The sequence below is a fragment of the Equus przewalskii genome, chromosome 8, assembly GCF_037783145.1.
Source record: "Equus przewalskii isolate Varuska chromosome 8, EquPr2, whole genome shotgun sequence".
NCBI classification, from domain to species: domain Eukaryota; kingdom Metazoa; phylum Chordata; class Mammalia; order Perissodactyla; family Equidae; genus Equus; species Equus przewalskii.
In genome coordinates this window covers 65,926,743-65,932,507 of record NC_091838.1, presented here as the reverse complement: position 1 = coordinate 65,932,507, position 5,765 = coordinate 65,926,743, and positions in this window count along the sequence as shown.

Sequence of the window (5,765 nt, the reverse complement as noted above, 5' to 3'; positions counted from 1 at the left end):
AATCAGCCTTTATTAATGTGACGGTAAGAGATAGGGGAGAGAAAGCATGCTATAGTCTTATAATTAGGTCTCAGTCTTTTACTGGGCCTTACCCTTGGACTATGAACTTCACACATGCTTCTCAGGTTCCCCTCCCCCTTAGGTGGGACAGGATGGCTACAGTGGGCCAAAGTCTGTCATTGCTCATACCCCACATAGAAGGCTAGAGCTGGCTGGAGTTGGGTATTTCCTTCCTCTAGCTCAGTTAGACTCTGATAAAACCCCAGCAGGTTAGGCTCTGGGTAAATAGTTTCTACTGACAGCAGACCTTGTTACAAAAAATAATTGCTCTGGGATATTTCAAAATGGTTCTTTTCCCCCTACCAGAAGCACAAGAGGATTTTGCCCTGATATTTCTGTAAGAAGCTTGTAGAGCTCTGATGTTTCAACTCACAAAAGTGTGAGACTCCCCTGATGACTAGGTCTCCCTGGAGTTTTTATTTCTTGGACTTGTCTACACTGAGCTTCTAACAACTCATCAATTACAGCTCAGGGTTCCCTAATCTGGCTCTGGTTCCTGCAGAGATTTCTACTGAAGTCAGCTGTGATTCTCTGTATTTGCCTGTTGGTCTCTCTAATTGAGGGGCAACAGTTTGCCCTGTGACCTCATTTCCCTAAGAAGAGTGGCCGATTTTTCAGTTTGTTCAGCTTTTTACTTATTGTTTTTTGAAACAATTTTTTGATTAAAAAGTGAGGAAAGGCCCACTTGGTGGCATAGTGGTTAAGTTCACACACTCTGCTTGGGCAGCCCAGGGTTCCTGGGTTTGGATCCCAGGTGCAGACCTACACATCGCTCATCAAGCCATGCTGTGGTGGTGTCCCTTGTACAAAATAGAGGAAGATTGGCACAGATCTTAGCTCGGGGCCAATCTTCCTCACCAAAAATCAAAAACAAAACAAAAAGTAGGGAAAATTTTGACAAATCTGAAGATTACTCTCTTTAAGAATAGTTATGCAAAGAAATGCTTGAAAGTTCTTAGAAACATTTTAGATGGAGTTATCATTTTTAAAGGTAACTGAGTTAAGCATACACTACTACTTGTAGTTGTAAATTCTTTATGTGTTTTTGTTTAGTCTCTGTTGTCCACGTTAGACTGTAAGCTACCCTTTGTGGTGCCACAACTTCTTATTATAGCACAAAGCAAATATAATAGAAAATGTTTTAAATCTTTCTTTTCAGCTTCAACTTCTGAAGAGGATGGAGTAATTCATGGAAGGCCAACTTAGACTCCAAAACACCAAAAACATCTGGTAAGTTCACATATTTGAAGATATCAGGGATCTATAGAAACATCCAGAGGGAAAGAAGCTTTTCAGAGGTGAGCTGGTGATCTTTTGCCCTCCCTGGAAGCATTTGCTGATCTTGGAATGCACTACAGGCCCAAAGACTGAGCTGATCCTAAGAAAGATCCTACTGGGGGCAGAGGAACTGGAACAGCTTTGGGGAGTTGGGCATAACACAAGCCCCAAAATTGGAGAACAAACACAGAGGACATCAAACACAGAGCCTGTCTCCTTCTGAAGTCATTGTCCAGTTTTGAAGTTATAGAGTCAGACGAACACAAAGGCAAGCCAACCACCACTCAAAGACAGAATAGAAATTTCCATGACCTCTCGGGGTTAATAAGAGAAAGATACTATGGGCTTTGTTAGTTAATTCTTCCAAAAATTTAAGGAAGAAATAATACTAATTTTACACAAAATCTTCCAGATAATAGAAACAGAGGGAACACTTCCTAGCAATTTTTATGAAGCACAGAATAATCTTGATACTGAAACATAACAAGACCATTACAAGAAATAATAATTACAGGATGATCTCTCTCATGAATGTCAATGTTAAAGTGTTAAAGAAAATATTAGCAAATCAAACTCAATGATAGACAAAATGTAGAATATTTTCTCTCCAAATATCCTCAATAGTAGAATGGACATGCGGTATATTCACACACTGAGAATACTATACAGCTGTGAGAATGAATTTACTACAACCACACTTAAATAACAAAATGTTGAATTAAGAAAATTCCAATCACAAAAGAGTGTGCACTGTATTGTTCATTTATATAATGTTCATGAACAAAACTAATCTAACGATAGAGGACAGGATATGGTTTACCCGAGGAAGGGTAGCGACTACATGGGCGTATAGAGGTGACTTCCGGGAGGTGAGTGATGTTCTCTTTCTTGATCTGAGTTGCGTTCAGAGTGTGTTCACGTTTAAACATTGTATCAAGCTCTAGACAGACTAATGATTTGTGAATTGTTCATATGCACGTTATACTTCAATAAAAAGTCTGACTTTTTAAAACCCTCTTTTTTACCCAGTCTCTTCTACTGCCAGGAAACACCACATACATCTGTGAAATACAGATTTTTTTCCTTTAGTTTCATTTTGATGTTTCTAGTCCCAAATTCAGCATTAAAGAAACTCAGAGATCAATTCTCTGCACCACACTGAGGTAGGTATGAGTTTGGCTCTGCCATCACTATTTAGCCATTTTAAAATTAGTCCCCAAGGTCAGTTTTCTTATCTTCTTCCAACTCCTTCAGAAAACTGCTAGTGACGTTGACTCTAGACAATTGCACAACCCTTTTATTGTCAGTTCTGGAATGAAGACTTTATGTATCACTAGCTGTGTGCATGTATAGTGAGGTAAAATTAATATCCTCTGTGTTGTTTAGTCTATATTCCATTGGCCAGCTGCCTAGAATGACTAAGGAAACTGCCTAAAAAGTTACCCGCTCCTCCTCAAAAGAAAAAAAGAAAGCGCAAACTCTGGAATTACTTTTACCAGAGGGAAACTTAACAAATGATTATAAAAATAAACTGGAAAAAGAAAAAGGAGTTCTCATACTAGGAGATTCTTTATTGCACAAAAGGAGAAGTACTTCATTCAGACATCGTTGTAGTCAGGCCAATGCTCTGATGATTTACAAACTGAGGCATGATATTCACAAGCAATGTTTGTGTCACTTCAAATCTTAATGCAGAGTTAGCTATAGGCCTTGGGTTACATTCTACAGCGTCTCCGATAATATTGATGACACTAAGAATATTAAGACAACTTTCTGAAAATGCATGAATACCCCTCCTATTTAACTGAGTTTTAGAAAGACTTTGATCCTGCTATATACTGCAACATAGTTCATTTTAAATTAACTTTAAGCATTGTGTGTGTATGTGTGTGTGTGTGTGTGTATGCCCAGGTGTGTGCAAACCCAATTATTAAATGTCAAGGAGAAGAGTTAAAATGTATGTTTTCCCCCCATAAATTGTTTTAGATCATTCCAGCAACTGAGGACCAACAATTTCCTTTTCTGCTGATGTCCTATATAATTTTCAATGGCCTAAATTTTCTTCTTTTGGGAAGTGAAATTTTTTTATCCTGTAGGAGAAAAGAATCCTCCTTGATGTTTGGAAGGACATTACACACGTTTTGCAACTTTATATTTTCTGACTGTTGGCTACAGTTTTGTTGTTAGAGAGAACTACAGGCCTCCTTTATCCAAGATGCTTAGGGACATCTTTGAAATAAAGTCAGCGATGCAACAAGCTTAGTGCAAATCTTAGTGCGAGCTGCTTTAATGACAGGTGCAGTTTAGGAAGCATACAGCTTAAAGGAAGAAGGTAAAATTATTAAGCCCGCAAGTGCAGCAAACAAATAAATGCCTGTTTTTCACAATGAATGAAGTTTAGGTTTGTAAATGCCAATGTTGAGATGAGATATTTCGCTCAGGCTGAAGCCAAACGTCTCTGACATTAAACACTATAAATTCCCTGCTTACTCAGGCAAGATGTTGGGTATATCGTGTATGAAACAATAGCAACAAATTCTTGCCTTTCCTCTCTCTAGCTAGCCCTTCTGACATTCCAGTCTGATTTTTATCTGGAAACATTTACCTGATGGCTTTTTCAATATTTTCCCAATATTAAAAACACTTTGTTCTCTGCTGGTTTCTTCATTCTGGTTCTCCAGATTGTTTCTGATCTCCTGTCCAGAAGGATCTCTGTCTTTCTCTCCTTTCTCCAGAGATCACCCTACCAGTTGAGGACAGATTCTTGTCCTTCTTTCCATTTGGAAACACCTTTCTGATCTGCTGCCCTCTCAGCTTTTCACAGCCTGGTCCTCCTTTGTGGCCTTTCAGGATGTATTGAAAAATAGTGTTATCCAACATTTGCTCTGATGCCAGGCTGCCTGCATTCAAATCCTGGTCCCTCTACCATATTGAAGGCAACTTCATACAAGTTATTTGACCTCTCTCTGCCTCATTTTCCTCACCTGCGAAGCAAGGCTAATGATATCACATATCTTGGGTGTTTTAGTGGATTCAATGAAACAATACACGCAAAGAGCTCAGAATGGTGTGGGGATATAGTGAGTAGCCAGTGAACATTATTCTTAATCATATGATTACCTTGGTCAATAATCCAGGAGCACTCAAGCTTGAACTCTGTGAATATAATGAAATCTGACCGTAAGTTTACGTAAGCACAGTAAAAATCACATCGGGAAAATTACAGAGTAAGACGATATGGAAGGAAATTTCAGCAAGTCCTGGAGTGGCCAAAGTCTAAGAGAAGGTAAGGAAGAATAAAGGTGATCCCGACTGCTTTCTATCCTCTTCAATATCGACATCTTATACTAAAATTAGTCATTACTCAGGGTTTCCCTTCAGGAGTACAAGGTACAATGGGAAAAAGGAAAACCATAGAGTCAGTGGAACCAGAGTCTCAATCAAGTTTCTTGCCTGCTCTGTGATAAAGTAAAATTAAATTAAATTAAATTAAATTAAAAATAATAAAATTATTTTGTCGTGTTATTCTGAGAATTATCTGTAATAACTCAAAAAAAATCCTCATGTCCTACAGACTCCCACTCCATTCAACATTCATTCGCCACAGACTCTAATTTTTCCTTTTTTTTTTGGTGAGGAAGATGGGCCCTGAGCTAACATCTATTGCCAATCTTCCTCTTTTTGCTGGAGGAAGATTGGCCCTGAGCTAACATCTGAGCCAATCTTCCTCTATTTTATATTTGGGATGCCACCACAGCATCACTTGACCAGCGGTATGTAGGTCCCCACTCTGGATCCAAAACTGCCAAACCTAGGTCACTGAAGCAGAGCATACAAACCCAACCACTACACCACTGGCCCAGCTCCACCAGACTCTAATTTTAAAGGGTCACTAGGATGTCTCTTCCCTTGACACCGTGGGGTTTCCACTATCATCCTGGTAAAGGGGATTGCTTTAGGGAGGAGGTTTCAAGCCATGCTAATGAATTTAAATTCACTAACTTTGGGAATAGAGACAGCTACTTTCCCACTGTGGTCAAGAAATGTTTGTTGTCATTTTGCCACCACAGTGGAAGGGATGCGGGCTGCCTTAAAAGCAGTTAGAAGGGACAATACCACAGCCAAGAAAGTCAGGGAGAGACAGAACCGGGGTGACATTTGTAAAATTAATTAAAGAAGTTTGCAGGCCATTAGGCTGAGGTGGCTCTATGCCGTGGGGGCTACATAAGCAAAACAAAGTCTAAGCCTGTAAATGCCTCAAGGTGATGAAATCAAAACGCTAAGGGCAACCAATCACGAACAGCCAATTGGGCTTTAAGCTACAGCCAATCAAGTAACTTGCTTTCCTCGCTTCCACACTTTTTCTGTATAAGTATTTCCCTGGTTCCCATCAGAGGAGCGCTCCTAACCACTGCCAGTTTGATGCT